General features: G+C 42.2%; 1 long non-coding RNA gene across 1 annotated transcript; it reads left to right on the top strand.

Moving 5' to 3' along the window:
- The first annotated feature begins 18,674 nt into the window (after nucleotides 1–18,674).
- Nucleotides 18,675–21,763, top strand: LOC139433969 (uncharacterized). Its single transcript, XR_011643364.1, has 3 exons — nucleotides 18,675–18,805; nucleotides 19,701–19,845; nucleotides 21,651–21,763. It is a non-coding gene; the product is annotated as an uncharacterized lncRNA (long non-coding RNA).
- The last annotated feature ends 1,824 nt before the right edge of the window (nucleotides 21,764–23,587 follow it).

Below are 23,587 nucleotides of genomic sequence, written 5' to 3' on the forward strand. Positions count from 1 at the left end.
GTTGCTTATACATTTTATTAAATTATGGTTATGTTTTAATTTGCCTGACATACAGTACTGTATTGGAGGCGAAAGCTGGTTCTTCAGTGAAGGGGTATGATGTTAATATATAATAGAAGTTGATTAGTCCTCATGTACATTTCAGCCATTATTTAACTCTGTTATGTAAAGCAGAAGACCTTGCACACATCTTGTATGAATAGCAGATGTCAATAAAGATGAGAACTGTTCAGGAAAATAAAAAAATCAAGAACTTTCATTCGTATCCATGGAAACAAGCAAAGTTTGTAGTCTTGTCTGATCAGCAGCCCCTGTGTCCTTGCATACGTGATGACAGAGACCCCTTCAGACGCGTCCATCTTTCTATAACTGAAGTCAGCGGAGGATCAGGCATTCACATTCAGCTCCAGTAAGTAAACAAGTGTTGGCCGACAGCTGGGCAACTTCTGCAAACAAATTTCATTGAGATCAAACTGCTCCCCCCCATCTTCTCCCCTGAGGATTGTGGGTAAACAACCACAAGTTTGTGATCTGATGGTGTGGTCAGACAATTTACAACGCAAGGTGAGGGATGCAGTGTGAGTGTGTGGTTTGTTACAGCCAGAGACTGAGTTTTGGTTATAAATTACACAGCGTGCAGTAATTATTTGTACACTACAGGAAAAAGCTGGTGTTGAAAGCATGATGAATGCTTTACAATACAACTAAAATAACTTTGGGCAATGTATTCTGCTAACACAGGAGGCTACACACCAAAAGTGTGAAATGAGAACACTCAACACAATGTGCCTTCGCAGTTTGCTTGTATTTCTTTGCATATTTTATATGAAGATAGCTGTGGACAAAGAAAATATCCACAACTGCAACGTGGGAAGTCAATTATGGGTTTAAATTGAGATTCTTTCCTCTTACGCTTCATCCAAACCAAGCTTATTTGGCAGCATTTCGCATTTGTGACCTTCTTTGGTGTTTTTTGGAACTATGACCTTTGAAATGTCCTCTCAATGTTCTGTTGCCTCTTTTTTTTAACAGTGTGTAGCACCTAAAATTATCCAACATAACGCAAGAAAGAGACACTCAACAATTGCAGCACACAGTGTTCCAGCCAATCATGTGATAGGGAATCATCTTTGGGAGAAAAAAGGGACTACTAAAGTAGTGTTTCTCCTTGAAAACACTCCTTGGTTGGCCTGCTTGTCAGATTACTAAAGTCAATTGGTTAAATAACTACTCCAATCAATGCATTTTAAAAGGGACGTAATTTGGCTGATATTATGATTCATGGGAACCCCATTGGTGACCAAACCAATTCCTATTGATTCAGAAGTATGTGCTCTCAACAAACCCTCCTTCCTTACTCAAAGAAAAGTGACACCAATGACAGAGTGAAATGAAGACAAGGAGCATTACTGACACTGTCAGGGTTGGGGAGAAATGGGACACAAATGCAGTAAAAGGACTAACAAAAGGTCAAGTAACAAAAAGTGACCTTTATTTCCCAAAGCCGATGACAAAAGAAAACAAGGAACAACTTGACATTACCAAAACCAGGGGAGTACGAAGAAGGAAACCAGGGAGCACGAGGGAGGATCAGGACAAAAAACTTCAGGAACAAACATGGAGTATTGGAATAAAAAAGGTGCCAGTACTCTAAATCAGCAACTGTTTCAAGTCAATTTATTTATAGAGCCCAAAAACAAGTATTTGGCTCAAAGTCATAGTATATCTTATAATGCTGGTGGGTTTGTCTCTTTACTGTATATTTGAGTTCTTCAGTATTCGTCTTGGACTTGAACTCTTACTGTGGACTCTTACATCTGACATTACATGGTCGAAAAGCATGAACAACAGCATTTTCTAAAGAGAATGTAGCTGTAGAAATGTTCCAATACTTGTGTGACCGGATTGAAGGAGCTGGCATAAGGGTGGCGAGTTTTTGTGTGCATGCTCTCGAATGGATAGGTAGGTGGTGTGTGCGTGAGTGTCCTCTAAACACCAATGAAAGATGTTTGTCCTTCATGCGAGGCAGAAAGGGACAAAATTGAATCCTTCCTCTTTGTTCACTCCGAATGTTTGAATAGAGTAATACACTCCGCTCTTTCTTTCTCTCTCCTCAACAGTGCGCCAGACAAAAGGACTGCTTTCAGGCTTTAATTGAAATGCGGGGCTGTATAAAAAGGTGACACACACAAATATATTTCAACATACAACACACGCTCAACACATATTCAATTCAGACACAAAACAAGACACCAAGATGAACCCTGCTGACACAACACACACATCTGAAACACAAATCCTTGTACGTCTGTCAATGTGAGGAGGAATCTTTGCTGACTGCGTGCTCATAATCCTTTCCTTCACCCGTTCTTTGACCTTCACATCAGTTTAGAATTCTCATATACATACACTTTTACACCTTTTTTATAAAATCTGCCCCATGATGCAGATAATTTTCTCCTTCCTGCCTCCCTTCATCCTCATCCCTCGGATGCCTCCCTTCCTCTCTCCTCATTATCCTCTTGTGCCACGGCGGACACAGAGCAGAGTGGGGACACACTGAGGGACCCTCCCCTCCTCTTCATCCGTCTCTACCTCCCTTTTAAGAATTTTAAAGGGATCACTTACTGTGCCCCTTTGGTTTCAATGTGGCATTCTACTGATGCTAACAAGCCATTTTTACCGCAAGGGAAACTCCCCCCCCCCCCGCACAATATGACAAGTGTCTGGTGAAGAAAAATAACCGGGCAAAATTCAAAATGCCAAGTTGTAGTTTTAAGACGACAAGGCTAAATTGGCTATTATTTTTCCTTCCTGTCTGTGCTGTCCTGTCCTGTCTGTCTCTTTCTGTATTATCTTTATTAATGAATGCTGGCAGCTACATACAGTATATCTTTTTTTTTATATATGTAAAGGTGTGTGTGTGTGTGTGTGTGTGTGTGTGTGTGTGTGTGTGTGTGTGTGTGTGTGTGTGTGTGTGTGTGTGTGTGTGTGTGTGTGTGTGTGTGTGTGTGTGTGTGTGTGTGTGTGTGTGTGAGTGAGAGCGTGTGTGTGTGTGTGTGTGTGTGTGTGTGTGTGTGTGTGTGTGTGTGTGTGTGTGTGTGTGTGTGTGTGTGTGTGTGTGTGTGTGTGTGTGTGTGTGTGTGTGTGTGTGTGTGTGTGTGTGTGTGTGTGTGTGTGTGTGTGTGTGTGTGTGTGTGTGTGTGTGTGTGTGTGTGTGTGTGTGTCTGTGTGTGGGGGGGCTTACATCTTAACCAGTTAGTTTAGAGGCAGTCTTAGCCTCCCCAAACCCAAAACAAAAAAGGTTTTACATATTTTTTCCAAGAATTTAAGTCAATTGAAGGTGAGTTTTTCTAAATTAAATTATGAATGTATGTTTAATTACATATGATAATAATATTTCACCCTTATTTTTTTACATCGGAGAAAAAAAGAAGGATAAAAGGTTTGACTGCCTGCCTCTCTTCCTCCTAATGTCATGACAGCTTGTCTGACTTTCTCTGAATCATTTTTAACAAAGATCTTTCCGAGTAAATCTCCAGAACGCCGACACCTCCTCATCTCCACCGCTCCCATGTTTTATTTTGTGTTGCCATAAGTTAGTCTCTCTGCGTTTCTGCGCTGGGCTAATGCTAATAATGCTAATGCGAGGATAATAAAATGGCGGCTTCACAAAACTTTTTGGGAGTTTTACGGGGCGTGGTTTGCAATTCGCCCAGCCAATCAGGAATATAGCTCTTTTCTCAAAAAAGAGCCGCTCGAAAGTCCCTGCTTTCTAGCAGGGACTTTCGAGGGGGTAAAAAGGTTCGCATGAACTACTTTTAGTACCGGCTCTTTTTGGTGTGAACGCGATCATGAACTAAGTTCGCATGAACCTTTGTGGGAAAAGTACTGCAGTGTGAATGCGGATAATTATATGGGTAATGTGTATTTTGAAAGGCTTAGAATTAACATACACTTCTAAATGTTTTTAAATAATCTACTTACTGTAAGACTCTCATCAATAATATAAAACATCCTTATGAAAAGCAGAAACATTATTTATTTCATCACTTGCCATACTGCCATAAAATGGGTTTGAGAAGAGAGAAGAGGTGCTCTGTTGGCCACGCCCATCACTAGAAAGCCCAGGATGTGATTTTAACCATACATCAAGACTGAAATAAACTGCATATATGCTGTTTAAAATGAAGGCCTCAGTATCCCTGATAGTCAACAATGAATGAATGGGCCTCGGGAAGTAACCTACAGTATAGTGCAGGTAAAAACTAACCATGTTTAACCATTACAAAAGTGAAACGTGGAGGAGGCAAGTATAAAGTATCAACAAAAAGCGAGTTTTTAATTAAATAAAGCTAATATAAAAACGGGACTAGACCAAGCAAGGCAAAAGAAAACCACAAAAACAAAGAAAAACTGTACAAGTAAAGACCAGAGGACAACAATGGCGGGAACATGCAGGACCTCAGGGAAACATTACAACAAAGACAAGGCACAGCTGGAAACACAAGGGGTGAACACCATCATACAATCACACAGGGAAAACAAACAGACAGGAAGTCAAACCTGACACAAAGAGAAAATATATTTCAAAATAAAAAAGAGACATAAAAACTAAGATCATTAAATTCTGTCCTAAAAAATTAAATACTGTGTGTCACTCCTGCATCCTTGTTCTGTGGAACATGGTAACATATCTGTGTTTTTTTCCATTCTCTCTTTGTTGTTTTTTAGCTACAATTAAATGCAGACAGAAATTTGTATATAGGGTACACATACTGGATAAGAATAGAATCAAATATCCATCCATCCCTCCATCTTCTCCCGCGTATCTGTGGTCGGGTCGCGGGGGTAGCAGTTCCAGCAGAGAGCCCCAAACTTTCTTTTCCCCTCATCAACCAGCTCTGACTGGGGGATCCCAAGGTGCTCCCAGGCCAGCGAAGAGATATAATCCCTCCACCTGGTCCTAGGTCTACCCCTTGGTCTCTTCCCAGCTGGACGTGCCTTGAACACCTCCCTAGGGAGGCGCCCAGGTGGCATCCTAACTAGGTGCCCGAACCACCTCAACTGGCTCCTTTCGACGCGAAGGAGGAGCGGCTCAACTCCGAGCGGCTCAACTCCGAGTCCCTCCCTGATGACCGAAATTCTCACCTTATCCCTAAGGGAGACACCAGCCACCCTGCGGAGAAAACCCATCTCGGCCGCTTGTATCCGCGATCTCGTTCTTTCGGTCATGACCCATCCTTCATGACCGTAGGTGAGGGTAGGAACGAAAATGGCCCGGTAGACAGAGAGCTTTGCCTTCTGGCTCAGCTCCCTTTTCGTCACAACGGTGCGGTAAAGCGACTGCAGTACCGCTCCCGCTGCTCCGATTCTCCGGCCCATCTCACGCTCCATTGTTCCCTCACTCGAGAACAAGACCCCGAGATACTTGAACTCCTTCACTTGGGGTAAGGACTCATTCCCTACTTGGAGTGAACAGTCCATTGGTTTCCTGCTGAGAACCATGGCCTTAGATTTGGAGGTGCTGATCCTCATCCCAGCCACTTCACACTCGGTTGCGAACCGATCCAGTGAGTGCTGAAAGTCACAGACTGATGAAGCCATTAGAACCACATCATCTGCAAAAAGCAGTGGTGCAATCCTTAGTCCACCGAACTGCAGACCCCCTCCCCCACGACTACGCCTCGAAATCCGATCCATGTATATTACAAACAGGATTGGTGACAAAGCGCAGCCCTGGCGGAGGCCAACCCTCACCGGAAATGGGTCCGACTTACTGCCGAGGACCCGGACACAGCTCTCGCTTTGGGAGTACAGAGATTGGATGGCCCTGAGTAGAGACCCCCTCACCCCATACTCCCGCAGCACCTCCCACAATAACTCCCTGGGAACTCGGTCATACGCCTTCTCCAAGTCTACAAAACACATGTAGACTGGATAAGCGTACTCCCAGGCCCCCTCCAGGATCCTTGCGAGAGTAAAAAGCTGATCCGTCATTCCACGACCAGGACGGAATCCGCATTGTTCCTCCTCAATCTGAGGTTCGACAATCGGCCTGACCCTCCTTTCGAGTACCTTAGAGTAAACTTTCCCGGGGAGGCTGAGTAGTGTGATGCCTCTGTAATTGGCACACACCCTCTGATCCCCCTTTTTAAAAAGGGGAACCACCACCCCGGTCTGCCACTCCTTCGGTACTGTTTCCGACTTCCACGCAACGTTGATGAGACGTGTCAACCATGACAGTCCCTCAACACCCAGAGCCTTCAGCATTTCTGGGCGGATCTCATCCACCCCCGGAGCTTTGCCACTGTGGAGTTGTTTGACGACCTCAGTGACCTCCCCCCGGGAGATTGGTGTTGATCCCCCGTCATACTCCAGCTCTGCCTCTAACATACAGGGCGGAGTTGTCGGGTTCAGGAGTTCCTCAAAGTGTTCCTTCGGTGCGAGTTGAAGCCCTCCTGAACTTGGGCCTCCTCCAGACGTTCCCAGTTCACCCGAACTACACGTTTGGGCTTACCAGGTCTATCCAGAGGCTTCCCCCGCCACTCGACCCAACTCACCACCAGATGGTGATCAGTTGACAACTCCACCCCTCTCTTTACCCGAGTGTCCAAAACATACGGCCTCAGGTCCGATGATACGATAACGAAATCGATCATGGACCTTCTGCCTAGGGTGCTCTGGTACCACGTACACTTATGAGCATCCTTATGTTCGAACATGGTGTTTGTTATGGCCAATCCATGACTAGCACAGAAGTCCGGTAACAAACCACCACTCCGGTTCAGATCAGGGGGGACGTTCCTCCCAATCACGCCCCTCCAAGTGTCTCCATCATTGCCCACATGTGCGTTGAAGTCTCCCAGCAAGATTAAAGAGTCCCCTTCAGGAGCCCCATACAGGACTCTTTCCAGGGTCTCCAAGAAGGCCGTATACTCTGAACTGCTGTTGGGTGCATAAGCACACACAACAGTCAGAGTTTTCCCCCCCCATAACCCGCAGGCGTAGGGAGGCGACCCTCTCGTCCACTGGGGTAAACTCCAACAACGAATCACCTAACCGGGGACTTGTGAGTATCCCCACACCCGCCCGGCGCCTCACACCTTGAGCAACTCCGGAGAAGAATAGAGTCCAACTCCTATCCAGAAGTAAGGTTCCAGAGCCGACGCTGTGCGTAGAGGCGAGCCCAACCAGATCCAACTGGTAACGCTCCACCTCCCGCACAAGCTCCGGTTCCTTCCCCCCCAGAGAGGTGACGTTCCACGTCCCGGGTCGCCCGGGTCTGGTCCGTCGAGACCCTCCGCTTTCACTGTCACCCTTCTGGCAGCGCACCCAACCCCATCGCTGTTTCCCGTAGGTGGTGGGCCCGCGAGACGGAGAAGCGGAGCTGTTGCCCACGTTGCCTTTTCGGGCTGGGCCCGGCCGGGCTCCGTGGCAAGCCCGGCCACCAGACGCTCGCCGACGAGTCCTCCTTCTGGGCCTCGCTCCAGAAAGGGACCCCGGGCTTCCTCCGGGCCAGGTATCCTCACTTCTTGTTCTTGTTTCTTTCATGAGGTCTTTTGAACCAATCTTAGTCTGGCCCCTTGCCTGAGACCAATTTGCCATGGGAGACCCTACCAGGAACACAAGGTTCCAGACAACACAGCCCCCAGGTTCATCAGGGTACACAAACCTCTCTACCACGGTAAGGTGCTGGTTCTTCAGAGAATCAAATATTTTTTTTTTAAATAGAACAAGTGTGGATAAGCAACAAATATATACAATGTATTAATAACATAATAGAAATATCACTATGTTCTGAGATTATTTGGGATACAGTGGAGCTTGTTTCAGGAAAAACTCTTCATAAGGAGTTATAATTATCAAATCTGCCAAAATGTACTGAGGTCTAACCTCTTGTTTAAACATTTTTTTTAATTTAGAGTGTTTTCACGAGTTGGTAGGTTAGTGCAACAAACTGAAGAAACATATTGGCAACATGCTTCGTTCCATCTGTTTTTGTCCACATTTTCAATTTGTCCATAAATAAAATGCAGAAATAAAATATATTTACGAAAAATGTTGAGTTTCAAAATAAACAAATTGCCACCAAGTACAACGGGAACAGACTTTGTGAATAAATCATAATATGCATGAAACAACAGTTTTTAATGAATATAAAAAAGATGAATTCTATATATACACATGTTTTTGTTTGTTTGAGGTTGGACTGTCACTCTTTCAATAACATGTTGATGGCCCTTTTCTTTTACACTAGTGTTACCTGACAGGAGACAACCCAGCCTCTAATATTCACATAACAGTATTCAATATAAAATGTTACTTAATTAGCATTTTTTTCACAGATTTGTATTTAAATAATTGGACCTGGAAAAACAGTGCCATTGTTTTTGCATAAACTCAAGTACCTACAGTATATAATACTCTCCATTTCTACCTCCCATAATGTACATCTCCAAAAATTCATTCTAAAAATAGATATAGCAGACCCCAAAATGTGCCCGATCGTATTCCATTTCACGAGCACAAAACCTAGGACCATATCAAACAGCATGTGTTTGTCAAGAGATTGCCTCCTTATTTTGACCTCTTCACCTTTAACCTCTGAGTATTAGATATGTGGCCTCAGCAGTGCTGCGTCAGTTTAAGAAGTCAAAAAGATCAAACAGAGGGATGACAGCTATCCCACAGAGGAGAGGAAAAAAAGTCAGGAGAAAAAAAACAGGACAAGAGACAGGAGAGAAGGAAAGGAGACAGGATGAAAGATCGAAAAGGAGAAGAGATGAGGCAGGCAAGGAGACAAGAAAGGAGACATGAGAACAGGAGGAATAACATTTATACAGGGAGCAGATGGGTGAAATATAGATCTATTTTATTTCAATAACATTTTAAATCCAGTCTTAAAGCTAACTATTAAATTAAGCAACATATTTATGTTTAAATAATCTTATGTCCTGTGTTATTTTCTCAACTTCAGATGATGTGATTTACTTAAAAATAAATAAATCACTCACAAAGGTCAGTTTGCTGCAAGCTGTTTGCCTGTCTCTCATCCACCACTGTTAAAATGCTTTGCAATCAGATTACTGGTCATAATTCTATCTCCATGTCTGTATAAACACTAACGTATTAGGTGAATCTCCTGGAGAAACGGCCCAGCCTCGATCCAACATCACAAATCATGCTTAATCATAATCCCGCGGATCCACAACAAAGAGAAAATATTGTAATGAGGCGCTTCGCTACTTTCCTCCACACAACGGAGGTGAACACTCATTTTTCAGCCCTGCATTTGCATAAATTCTCTTCTTTTTTAAGTTTCCGCTGCCAAAAGTGATAAAGTGCATGCAGCAGCAGGGGAGGAGAATCAGGGAGAGAATAGGGGAGCAGAGGGGGGGATGGGGTTATAGAAAAGTAAAGTTTAAAATAATGCTTAAAATCTGCATAGACTGACTGCAAAGGGACATAAATAGGTGCCGGAACCATGAGAGGAAGCTGTGAAACACAAGCAATGAGACAAAAGGAACAAAAAAAGAGGAGGAAGAACATCAGGTCTGATTTTCCAAATATAATGAAGAGAGAGAAGGGAGAAGGAATAGATAATGTGAGTGGGACAGATAACAAACACAGAAAGCTGCAGGCAGGAGGCTATAATGGACTTTTGAGTGGCGAGAACGAGAGATAGATTTACGAGGAGAGAGGGATGAGAGCAGGGAAATACAGAGATAGCTTGATCGAGTGCTAAGTGGAAGGGGTAAATTGTGGCCCTGCTTCTGTTCTGTTTTTACAGAGCCCGTCATAAAATCGGTGTTTAAATTTAATAGGCGGCTGCAGCAGAACACACACACACAGACACACAAATCTGAAACACTCAGACATATTTTCTCTCACTACAGTGCATGCACGCTATCGTCCCAATGAATTAAGAGTTGCTGTTTTTGACATGATTCATGCAATTTGACGTGGGAAGTGAGGATCGACAGTTATCTCCAGTAAATAACAATAATATCAAAGAGCACTGGTACGAAGTGCTTCACATTTAAGGGCCCTATAATGCTCATTTTAGAGTTCATATTTGTATTTAGTGTCTCTACTGTGACATGTCTCCATGCTTTAATGTTTAAAAAGCTCTTTATTCTTCTCGCTTCGTAGTACAGGCCTCTGTCTGAAACCAGAGGCCTGTACTACGAAGCAGGATTTTCGCTTAGCCGGCTAACTTCAGGGAAAACTCTGGGTTTGCGGTTCTACGACGCTGGTTCTCTTTTTTCTATGGTATCTTATGCTGTGCGGCTAACCTGCTCCGGAGCAGGTTAGGTTGCAGGCTAAGAGATCAACTCAGTGAAAGCTCCGCCTGCTGACCAATCAGAGCTCAGTGTGCGGAGTTTAAAGCGATCAAGTCATATTACAGGAGAAAGGAAATACATCAATAAAAAGAAATATATCACCTCCCATCTTCAGAGCAATCTGACTATTATAACATTAGCGATAAGAAAGCTTAATTAAATATCTGCCACAACATAAGTAACCGGATCAGAGTAACAGTACAGTCCGCGGCATATCACTTCATAATGTATCATATATTTCCTTATCTGAGTCAGCTGAGCCGTATCTGGCCGTGCAACACTCACAGTGTCACATACTGTATGCAGAAGTATTATTTTAAGCAACACATTAAGTTGACGAAACACTCGAGACAAATGTAATTAAAGTCAGATACTCGTGTCTTAGACGGGGCAGTGATATCATAAACCTGTTAATGTACGCATTCAAACACGTTTTCTTTTACCAGCTGTATTCACCTTGCAGGTGCAGCTATGTGTTTAAGTCATGGATGTTTAAAGTTTAACTTCTTCATATTTGACTAATATTATAGTTGACTTTTCATTCAGGAAGTATGACGCTGCACTGTCAGTACGCTTGTCCATGTTTGTGATTGGTCGAATGCTCCAAATACCACCCCTTTCATGTGAACGCGCACCTAACTAGATAGAACACGGCTGGCTTGAGCGATCCACTTGATAACCCGCGTCGTAGTACAGTTTAGCGAGAGCGCGTATGTTTTGGATTTGGCCAACCGGCTAACTCAAACATATCCACGTTAGGTTGAACCAGCTTCGTAGTACAGGCCTCTGAGCCCAGTCTGCTCTGATTGGATAGCTGGCCGGCTCTGTTGTGATTGGTCAACCGTTAGAGATACTCCACCTATCACGTACAATGAGTTGGAGCGCTAGCCAATAGAAGCGAAAGTGTTAGGGATGTCACTCAAAGATTTTAACATTATGTTCTATGGCGGCAAACATGTCCGTAAATACCTCACTCATAAATTGGAGACTTTTACGTGTTTCAAATGCAGCTGTTGCTAACAAGTGGCTAAATAAGACTACTTAAAGTCATCTTGACAAACATTAACTTAGCAGTATTGACGTGAGGCCATCAGTCTTCAGGTATTATGTTTTTAGCTTTACGTATTTTTACTTTTGCAGATCTTCCTTTTGTATGAAAAAAGGGTATTATTCGTGGAGATTTTCTGGCTAAACAAAGCGTGTACGTTTTAAAAACGTTTGTTTGCCACAGAGCTTGATTTCTGAGACAATCTAACATTCAATGAAAAAATTACAAATGTTGTCAAGGAAACCAGTGTGATGCTGATGTTGTCCCAAAACATTTTCATCAGTCTTTATACAAAAACATCAAATAAATGTTTCCTAAAAATCATACAACAAACACTGGCTTTCTTATTGTTTGATGAAATGTATGCTTCTTATTGTAAATACACATACAAACACATTGTGAAATCAAACCTAAAAGGAGAAAAAACACGTATTATTGTGATAAAATGTTTTTTTATTTTTTATGTTAAATCACACTTCAGCCCGCTGTCACCATTGACACTAACCAGAAACAAAAAATGTACAAGAGTAACACAAAAGAAACCCATATTTGAATTGAAAATAAAAAAGCACTATAAATAAACATCTTTATTTTGAAAATCAGCGCTGGCCACTTTTTACAGCACTTTAGTAGAATCTTAGAAGTTGTCGACGTGAAGGGCAGGCATTTAAAGCAGGTTAAACAACACTTCATACAGACTGACAAGAAACACAACACGCTGAGTTATCTGCTAACCATAAATGCTCAAAGGCAGAAAACACACCTGTCCCATCCATTCTCATAAACACACACACACACATTAAGATGCACACGGACTGAAAGCTTGGCCTTGTCTAGTGCAGTCATGGCTGGCTGTGGTCTAACAGAGATATATGGGAGAAGCGAGCTGTGTGGAGAACAACATTTATCTACAACCCTTTCCCTTTAGTATGCAAGGACAGAGCCAGAGCTTTCGTTGTATCTCTGTATTCTTCACTATCCGCTCACCCAGGCTGTATAAATGTCAGGAAAGCAGCCAATTAGAGCATATTGACACTTTTATACTTCCTTCAATGTGTTTGTGTGAGAATACGCAGACAATGGATAGTAGCCTCCTTTTTGCACTTGCTCCCACACCGTCCTCCACTCACTGACTATAAGTGGTCAGTGTATGAGTAATTGCTGTGTATGTGGAAACAGTTTTAGGTCCTCCACAGACAACAGCTGCTTGGTGATCACTCACTTAGTGGTGCAGACAATAAGAGGAACTGTCCTTGGAGTGGGATGTGGAAGAAGAAAAAAACATCAAAGAGTGCAAGCAAGATTTTTCCACATGTTTAATGCATGAATTGGGCAGTCTGTGTGAAGCTGTTCAACACAAAAAAACTTTGCTTCAGAAATTACAAAGAGACAGCAACTGCCTTTATAACCACATCTACTTGGAAAAACAATATGTATTAAGATAGAATGTATTACTTTGCCCTATAAACAATTTTAACGAAAGGAAACAATTATCTCTGAATCTGCCCCGTGATTGGAACTGCTCCAAAATTAAATGGGTTCTTCCGTGGCCCTTTCACAGAGATTCATTAAAAACCACGACAGTCGTTTTTCTGCAGTCCTGCTGACTGGTCATAATACAATGATATGTTACTATTATTTACTCCTTTTTATTACGCCACAGAGCAACGTTCATAGGAATTAACAGGGTCCACGCTGTTTCCAGTTCTCTTTATATTTTACTGACTGTTACTTACGCAAAAAAAGAGCTTTGTTCACCAAAAATAAATCACCACAAGGTCCATTTCATATACGTTTGCAAGCTTTAGATCTTCCTTGGCACAATTGTCATGAAATGTTGGTTTTGTGATACAACTTTAAGCTACAAAACAGCTACCATGACCTACGATTTGTCAAAAGAGAAAAATTATTAAGAGGATAATGCCACAAGTGTGAAGCCATTCCACAGAATCAGGTGTTTAGTGGAGTTATTACAGTATCCTACAATGGGCCAAAATACAACCATCTGAACACAATAGCCCTAATTCTATGTGCTCTTCTTTCAAAATATCATGTTGTGACATCCTGATGATAAGTCTCAGTATAAAGCTTTGTCGGGTTGTATTTTAGTATTAATGACTGAAGTGCTTCTGTAAGCTGAAGTTAAAAAGAGACTTGTAAAAGATCACATCTCTCAAAACCCACAATTTACCCATCATGATTTTGGCCTTGCTTTCATACCGTTATATAGCACTGTGTTTATCTATTGCGGCTTTCACACCAGCGCTTTTCCCTTTCTAGCTCCGAGCGGGAGCTTTTCTGATTCAGCTCCGGTTTCCCTTTTCAGCTCCCGCTCTGTACACACCGCCCACTGGCGCCCCAGAGCTGCCGTTGCCGTTGCCGTTACGTCACCGTTTACATCGCTGATTTGCTCCCCAACCGCAGCCATTACGGCGCTCACAACAACAACGGGGAACTGCGTCGGGTCGATGATCGTGTTTCTTTTAATCACACGAAGCCAGAATAAATTGAATAACGACTTCTCCAACCTTATACTTTGCTCCAGAGTGCCGTGGTTCATTGTTTATTAATGTGTTTCTGCAGCATTTACCGACCGCTGCAGTGCTGGCTGCTCTTCCACGGGAGTTTATTCTCCCGTTAGCTCCCGGTTAGCTCACACTGCAGCGGCCGCTCTAAAGTATTCACTGTCCGACTCACACAAGCAGCTGATGCATATCCCCAGTTCCCCTTAGCCTAAGTGAATGTGTGTCAGTCTGAATTGACGCTGTTTGGTATCACAATGCTGTTATGAAAGTTTCTCTGGTATAAAACGGGTGATGTTAGCATAGCAACCGAAGCTAAACTGACTACTTGCATCCGATAGCTGCAATAATACAAAACAACACGTCTGCCTCTCTCCACAATGATCGATAACAGTGAACGGATGGTCAAAGTAAGGTACAAATAAACAGAATCACACGAAGCCTGGTTAGTGTTGCCTGTCTTTAGTGTGTTTATAGGCACTACTGCTTGTAGGCAGGCATAACAGTCGACCCATGTTCAGGGGAGGTGGGTTTAGTTTCCTGCACGCCTCGACGTAAGAGTACGGAGCCCCTAAAGGGACATGGAAAAAAAAAAAAAAGAGAGACAAAAAAAAATAAAGTCAGGATAACAGATTCGTTTCTCGTGCACACGAGAAACGAATCTGTTATCCTGACTTTATTTTTTTTTGAGAAAGTTACCGATGCACCAAGGAGGAAGTGGAACACGAGACAACTATTTCATTGCAGACTTTTATGTTTACGTGGGGAAATGACAGTGCATACATTATTTGAGATGTATTTTGAAGTCAGACTTAATTGTATGGGCCAGGGGTGTAGAGCTATTGGTTTAAGCACCGGATTGGCAAAAAACAGGAGAGTCTGTAAACCAGTCTGCTGTGATCTATGAATTAATGTCCGTGACTCTCAGAGTACCTGCTGCCCGCAGCTGTCACACACACACACACACACACACACACACACACACACACACACACACACACACACACACACACACACACACACACACACACACACACACACACACACACACACACACACACACACACACACACACACACACACACACACATACACACACACACAGAGCCAGTGGCGGACTGGCCATCGAGACGTTTGGGACGAATCCCATTGGGCCGGTACCGAAGTGGGCCGCCCGTTGACAGTTTACGTGGGCTGGGCTGGGTGCGAGTCCCGGGCTGATTTTTAGTCCCAGTCCGCCCATCATGTATAGCTGTTCAATGAAGGTAAACACAGTGTAGGCGGTGCGTAAAAGCTCTTTGAGCGCTGGTGCTGCTCTTCTCTGAGTTACACGTCCCGCTGCCTCCTGGAGTGACCACACACCCCTTGCCGAAATGTCCTTAAAGTGAAGTCTAAGTACGAAATATATCTCAAATAATGTATGCACTGTCATTTCTCCACGTAAACTTAACAGTCTGCAATTAAATGGTTGTCTCCTGTGCGCTTCACTTCCTCCTTGGCGCACCGGTAACTTTCTCAAAAGAAAAAGTGCGAGATACTTTCTGGTGACCATGAGAAACTTTCTCGTGCTCACCAGAAACGTTCTCGTGCGCACGAGTTAGTATCTCGTGCGCACGAGATACTAACTCGTTATCCTGACTCGTTATCCTGACTTTTTTTTTTCTCCCTCTGTTTTTTTTTTTCATGTCCCTTTAGGGGCTCCGTATAACATTACATTACATTACATTACATTGCATTTAGCTGACGGTTTTATCCAAAGCGACTTACAATAAGTACATTCGACCAGGAAGACACAACCTTGAGGAAAACAGAATCATATAAGTACATCAGGTTTCATAGAGCCAATCAGTTCAAGTGCTACTCAACTGGCTTTAGATAAGCCAGTCCTTTATTAGTATATAATAGACGTAAGCGACGCCACCTCTTAGCTCAGAAGCTCTTGCCTCTAGACCGACAATTTTTTGGAGCTGGAAGTGAACCCGATTCCGGAGCTAAGAGCCGGCGCCGCTGCGGTGTGAACAGGAAAAAACGGCGCTTTTTAGGCTGGTGTGAAAGGGGCATATGTGTGCACGTGTCTGTGTGTAGGCATGCATTTTAGGGCAGGACATCAACACACACACACACACACACACACACACACACACACACACACACACACACACACACACACACACACACACACACACACAGCGGTGGGCTCTCAGTGTGTGAGTGACCCAGACATTTGGCATCTTTCGCGTCAGGGTGCAATCTCTTTCTTTCCTCTCATTCACCTCATCTAACAGAGAGAAAGATGGAGGGAGGTAAGAAGGTAGAAGGTCAGTGGATGGGAGGGAGATGGATAGGGCGTACTGATGATCAAAAAAACAAAATAACAAAGACAGAGGACAAGCAGGGAGGGTGGTGGAAGAGCCATGAAGATGGGAAGGTCTGGCAGGGTGAAATATGGTGAAGCATCGGAGCAGGGGAAGGGAGAGCTGAGGAAAGACAAATGGAGGAGAACTCTGAACAACTGAGACAAAACAATGTCTTCCTTCATATCCATCAGGAGTCAAAACTCCTAGAGAACTCTACTCCAGTTTCCTAGCTGCATATGTGTGTTGTGGTTTTGAATCCAAACTGAGTTTCTAATCTGTCATCCATTACTTTCTGCCAAACCTCCTGTCTATTTGTATTGAATGTCATAAATAAATGAGTTAATAAAAACCCATAGCATATATACTTTAAGTTGTTATTTGTTACTTGAGTAATACACTCATATTTTATTAAAATAACTATCCAACATGTTTGAAAAAAGACTTGTGTCAAAGCAAAGGGTGATTGATGTGGACACACATTAAATCCTTTGCTGGTTTTGTGTCTGTACTAAAATGGGCATGAGCAGCATTAAAAACATTACATTAGTTAATGCTTAACTCATTAAAAGGGAGTGTTCACTTCATTTTTGGGAACCAAGGTTAGATGAGAATTCTGTTTTTTTTTTTTAAATAAGGACGCAATCTCTTGGCAATATGTAGCAACAGGGAGCTACTAGTTAGCTTAGCATTAAAACGTGGGGAAACAGCAATCCATCCATTTGTTTCTACTTTTTCAGGGACAGCAAGAAAAGGGCAACAGGCAAAGTATTGGAGACTCCCTTTTCCTAGCAACCCCTTAGCAAAAAAATCTATAAAAATCTATAAAATCCTATAGAATCCTATAGAATCTTGTAGAAATCTATAGCATGTTATAGAACATAGTCGTATTTGTAAGCCATGCTAAAGAATTCTATAGAATACTATAGAAATCTCTAGATCATTCTGTAGAATACTATAAATGTGTACTTTTCTATAAACTTCTATAATTAAAACTATAACAATCTAAAGAATTCTATAGGACAGAACCGACTCATGACATATCTGTAGAAATCTATAGAAATCTATAGAAATGTGTAGAAATCTATAGCATTCAAAGAAAACATGCATGACATTTTCTCTCTGATGCAACCTATACTAAATTCTATAGAATTCTATAGAATTCTATAAAACTCGTCTTTAAATTGGAATAGAGAAAATCATAGTAATCTACATCATTTTGTGGAACTGAGCTGCTTTGCAAAAGCTGTATGGGTCCCTTTGAAATCTTTACAACTGTATACTGGATTATGTGCCCAATTAAATTATGTAACCTATACATAACCATATACAACCATACAACATATTGGAATGGAACTCTAAACTGAATGAATGTCACTGTCCTTGTAATCTGATGTCAATGCTCCAGAATTTCTGTGACTGCATCTGTATGTATACATTGATCACTTTTGTTATGTAACTAATTATCTGTTACAACTGGAGATTAAAGCTAAGTGACATATAACAATATCTATTGTTAGTGTGAGTCTGTTATAAACAACTCATTGGAGTCTGCAGTACTCTACTCTGTTTTGCAGTCTATTATACACTGTAAAAAAAGATCGTAATTTTACAGGAAATAACTGTAAATGTTTATAGTAAGTATCATGTTTTTTTAAATAACTTGCAAAATCCTGTAAAATGGCAGATATTAACTATAAATTAACAACCCAAAACATTATTTTCAGTATTTTGACAATAACCACAAATAACGTTTATTTCCTTTTTTTTTACAGTAAATTTACTATATAATATTTACAGGATTTTCTTTGTAATTTTAAGGTAATCATAAAACTGTAAAAAAAAAAAGCATCAACTAAAAAAAACGTAAAATGTAATTAAAACCTTTTTACATACATAATTTTCTCAATATTCGATTGAATCCACCACAAACACAAAATATCCAATGTTGAAACAAAAGTAAATACATATGTTCTCATTAAATTCCTAACTTACTATATTGTAAACATCTACGGTTGACAATATCATTAAAACAAATTAAAATAATAGAAAGTGGAGACATTTCTGCAGGGAGGATCAAGGTTTAGAACACACACTGTTATTTACTCAACAAGTCACAGTTATCCTTGTTTTATTTATGTTGCTGTTTTTTTCTCTCCCATTGGTCAATACACAGTAATAAGCCTTAGTTTTACAGTATAATGTATGGTTTTCGGATTCTGGCCGACAGCCAGAGCTACGGCAATTGAAATAGAATTCAGCCAAAACACGGCAGACAAGTCAGGCATGTTTGGAATGAGTCCACAACACTCCTGATTGGTTAATATAAACGTCATCGAAGAAACCTGCCAATGAGAACTGTCCGCGCCTGTCATTCACATTTGAAACATCCACGTCAGTTTGAGTGGGTCTCCTCCTGCGAGCTACAGCTGTCTGTATGTCTGCTGCAGGATTTTATGGATTTATATCGGGATCGTTTTACACGTTAAATATGAGCATCGGGACGTCAACAAAGAACAGAAGACTTGAGATCTGGTGAGTCCCGCAACTGTAATGGAGTTAAATATGTATTTAGATAATCCTTAGTTTGTGAATGTTTTATTTTTTATTTAAGGTTACGTTTCTTCTTCTAGTTAGCTGAGTTTCTTCCCGTTAAGTTGGTATTCATCATTAATAGGTTGTTAAATGTTAAGAAGCCCTGACATGCTGTTTCTTGCAAGATGTTGCGCCCGGAAAACCTGGCTTAACAGGTGGCTGCTAACGTTAGCTTACAGTTTATTGCAGTGCTGCCCCCCCACCCTCTCGTCTCCAACACGGGAGAATTACACATAAACATGCAGCGGGTTGTCACAATGTTGTCGCCAAGTTTAATGTAAAGTTTCACAGCTTTCTTATAGCGGAATCTAGTTTGTTAATGTTCAGTAACAGCTAGCATTGCATAAACAGCTAACCGCTAACGTTTGGCTAACTTGCTAGTTAGCTCTGCTCTATATATTACAAGCTAACATGACTAGCTAATGTCACACTGTGTGAACTAAAATACTTTTTGTATTACTACATCATACATGCTTGGTCCAAATCACTGCTAACATTTATTATTTTTGAAAATGTATAGTAAAGAAACACTCAGCCATGCATGAAATAACATAGCAAAAATAATACGGGTAATGTTTGACCCATGTTGTGCCTTAGAAGTGTAGTGATACAAACATTATTTTTATTCAAAAAGTAAGAAAGGGAAAAATACAAATTGGTGTTGATCCAAAACAGGTTAATTGAGGAATACCTGGAATCCTGAATGGTTAAAGTAATTTATTGCAAATATATTTACAATTAAAACTAATTCGGGTCACTTTTGACACATGTTGGTTGTATGTTGTTGTGTAACAAAGGGTTAACATGACGGCTGTGATGTTCACTCTTTTTACAGAGCACCAGTGGACAGCGAGGACTATGGAAGAGAAGATGTGATGGCTTTGTGTGGAAAGCTGCTGACGCCAGCCTGTGTCCCTCATCAGTCTCTCCAGGCAGCACCCAGCTATTCTTCCATCTTGGAGATGAAAAGACTTTGATATGTGAGTAATAACTAACTTGTGTCTAACATAGTATTGAATGTGGTTTAGTAAAGTATTTAAAAATACCCCACATTGTACATGTACAGGACAATCAGACCTTGTTCAACAAAGATCATAAGACAATTGTTTTGTCTTTGAGGTACAGCCGCAGCAGAGAGTCTGAGTTTGAAGAAAGCACTAACATTTTATTTAGTGTTGTTTAATCAATCAATATTTACTGGTCTTGAATTTCCTCACTGGATTACAAAATGCTTGAATCTTATTGTACAGGGACATTATGCAGATTTAATCACCTGAAGATGAAAATATAGATTCATCGATATGTACCATTTTAAGGAAATAGACTGTTATGCGGCTTTCACACTAGCGCTTTTCAGTTTCTAGCTCCGAGCGGGAGCTTTTCTGGTTCAGCTCCGGTTTCCCTTTTCAGCTCCCGCTCTGTTCACACCGCCCACTGGCGCTCCAGAGCTGCCCCTGCTGCGTCATGACGTCACCGTTTACATCGCTGATTTGTTCCCAACGGCAGCCATTACGGCGCTCACAACAACAACTGCGTCGGGTCGATGATCGTGTTGCTTTTAATCACATGAAGCCAGAATAAATTGAATAACGACTTATCCAACCTTATGCTTTGCTCCAGAGTTCCGTGGTTCATTGTTTATTAATGTGTTTCTGCAGCATTTACCGACCGCTGCAGTGCTGGCTGCTCTTCCACGGGAGTTTATTCTCCCGTTAGCTCCCGGTTAGCTCACACTGCAGCGGCTGCTCTAAAGTATTCACTGTCCGACTCACACAAGCAGCTGATGCATATCCCCAGTTCCCCTTAGCCTAAGTGAATGTGTGTCAGTCTGAATTGACGCTGTTTGGTATCACAACGCTGTTATGAAAGTTTCTCTGGTATAAAACGGGTGATGTTAGCATAGCAACCGAAGCTAAACTGACTACTTGCATCCGATAGCTGCAATAATACAAAACAACACGTCTGCCTCTCTCCACAATGATCGATAACAGTGAACGGATGGTCAAAGTAAGGTACAAATAAACAGAATCACACGAAGCCTGGTTAGTGTTGCCTGACTTTATAAAGTGTGTTCTACTGCTTGTAGGCAGGCATAACAGTGTTCAGGGGAGGTGGGTTTAGTTTCCTGCACGCCTCGACGTAAGAGAGACGTAAGCGACGTCGCCTCTTAGCTCCAAAGCTCTTGCCTCTGGACCGACAATTTTTTGGAGCTGGAAATGAAGCGGATTCCGGAGCTAAGAGCCGGCGCCGCTGCGGTGTGAACAGGAAAACCCGGCGCTTTTCAGGCTCTAGCTCCGAGCCGGAGCTGAAAAGGCGCTGGTGTGAAAGGGGCATTAGTGGTATTGACCGAAGCTCCACAGTTGTAGCTAGGCGCTGCTAATGAAAACTCAAGTGCTCAATTTGTTGGTTTTTCTTTATTATTAAGAATTGAGCAAGCATATCTTCCTCTTCGAAATCCCAGTTGTACTTTGCTAACACGTAGTGCCTGGGAGGGTGTGTTTGATTGTTCCCATCCTTACCTCACTTATGGACTAGGTCATGTTAGACAAGCAATCCAGTGGTTAGTTTTAGGGTCACCTCCATTGTTTTATTTTTTATTTATTCACTTTAAGAGAAAGGGATTTCAGAAACAAGTCTCACAAGTTTGTCTCGAGGTAAAATTAACAAAAGCTAATTGTTGTTAGACTATGTTCCCCCCTTCTAAACTTATGAAATAATCAATGCCCTGATAATAACATCCATCATTATGGTTTACTAATAGTTATCACTTCACTTCCTCCTCCAGCACCTGGACACAGCAGGAACCTATGCCAGGATCCTGTTTGTGGACTTCAGCTCTGCCTTCAACACAACCCTCTGGCTGGAGGCTGCGCACCATCAGGACCAGAACCTCTCTCCATCAGGACCAGAACCTCTCTCCATCAGGACCAACACCTCTCTCCATCAGGACCAGAACCTCTCTCCATAAGGACCAAAACCTCTCTCCATCAGGACCAGAACCTCTCTCCATCAGGACCAGAACCTCTCTCCATCAGGACCAACACCTCTCTCCATCAGGACCAGAACCTCTCTCCATAAGGACCAGAACCTCTCTCCATCAGGACCAAAACCTCTCTCCATCAGGACCAGAACCTCTCTTCCTCAGGACCAGAACCTCTCTCCATCAGGACCAGAACCTCTCTCCATCAGGACCAGAACCTCTCTCCATCAGGACCAGAACCTCTCTCCATAAGGACCAAAACCTCTCTCCATCAGGACCAAAACCTCTCCATCAGGACCAGAACCTCTCTCCATAAGGACCAGAACCTCTCTCCATCAGGACCAGAACCTCTCTCCATCAGGACCAGAACCTCTCTCCATCAGGACCTGAACCTCTCTCCATCAGGACCAGAACCTCTCTCCATCAGGACCAACACCTCTCTCCATCAGGACCAGAACCTCTCTCCATAAGGACCAGAACCTCTCTCCATAAGGACCAGAACCTCTCTCCATCAGGACCAACACCTCTCTTCATCAGGACCAGAACCTCTCTTCATCAGGACCAGAACCTCTCTCCATCAGGACCAGAACCTCTCTCCATCAGGACCAGAACCTCTCTTCCTCAGGACCAGAACCTCTCTCCATCAGGACCAGAACCTCTCTCCATCAGGACCAGAACCTCTCTCCATAAGGACCAGAACCTCTCTCCATAAGGACCAGAACCTCTCTCCATCAGGACCAACACCTCTCTTCATCAGGACCAGAACCTCTCTTCATCAGGACCAGAACCTCTCTCCATCAGGACCAGAACCTCTCTCCATCAGGACCAGAACCTCTCTCCATCAGGACCAAAACCTCTCTCCATCAGGACCAGAACCTCTCGGCACCTCAACAAGGCCCGCCCCCCCCACTGACACTTTACCTCAGCCACAACGCAGACTCTGCATGGAGATCACAGGATGGTAAATAATGCAATGTTTAAATATTGCTTACTGCCAATATTTTATATTCTATAATTTATTGCATTCTATTTCTTAATATAGTTCGCTATCTGTGTAGTTTTTACATTTTTTTATTTGTATGTACGACACCTCCTCATACGTGTGAACATACCTGGCAATAAACCCGTTTCTAATTCTGATCTTTTTGTCCTCTAGGTTGCACGGCCACGTCTACAGTAGCACAGAATGGACAGAGGAAACATGATTGGGCCTCAAGTTTTTTGCAGCCAATATACATTATCCTACAAACTTGGGATAGGAGGGTGAGTGAACAAGTTATCCATTGGTTGGAACCTACATCCCCATTGTTAGACGTACTAAATCCTGCACACTGCTCCTTCACATTGACAATGTGAACATATGTCGCCATTTCTGTTATTTTCAGTTGAATGTTTCAAAGTAATCTTAAAAAATTCAACTTACTTTTTGTTTCTACTGTTTATAAGTATGATGTTTAAATATGAAATGCTGTATTCATTAGTTGTACTATATATCTACAAATATTTTTAAGTTTTCAGAGTAATTCTTTCCTACAGAACATTTTGTGATGTCATTTTGTTGAACCTGTTTTATTGGAATATGTTAGAAAAAAGCTGTAAAATAACAGTATTCTAGCTCTTTAGGTTCTGTATTTATTTTAGTGTTTGATCATACAAATCTAATAAAAGAAAATGTAAAAAACTGTTTTTCTCATCAGAACTTTATTTAAGGTATTTTAATGTAACATTTTAAGACAATGGAT

Source organism: Pseudochaenichthys georgianus, chromosome 6 (assembly GCF_902827115.2).
Source record: "Pseudochaenichthys georgianus chromosome 6, fPseGeo1.2, whole genome shotgun sequence".
Taxonomy (NCBI): domain Eukaryota; kingdom Metazoa; phylum Chordata; class Actinopteri; order Perciformes; family Channichthyidae; genus Pseudochaenichthys; species Pseudochaenichthys georgianus.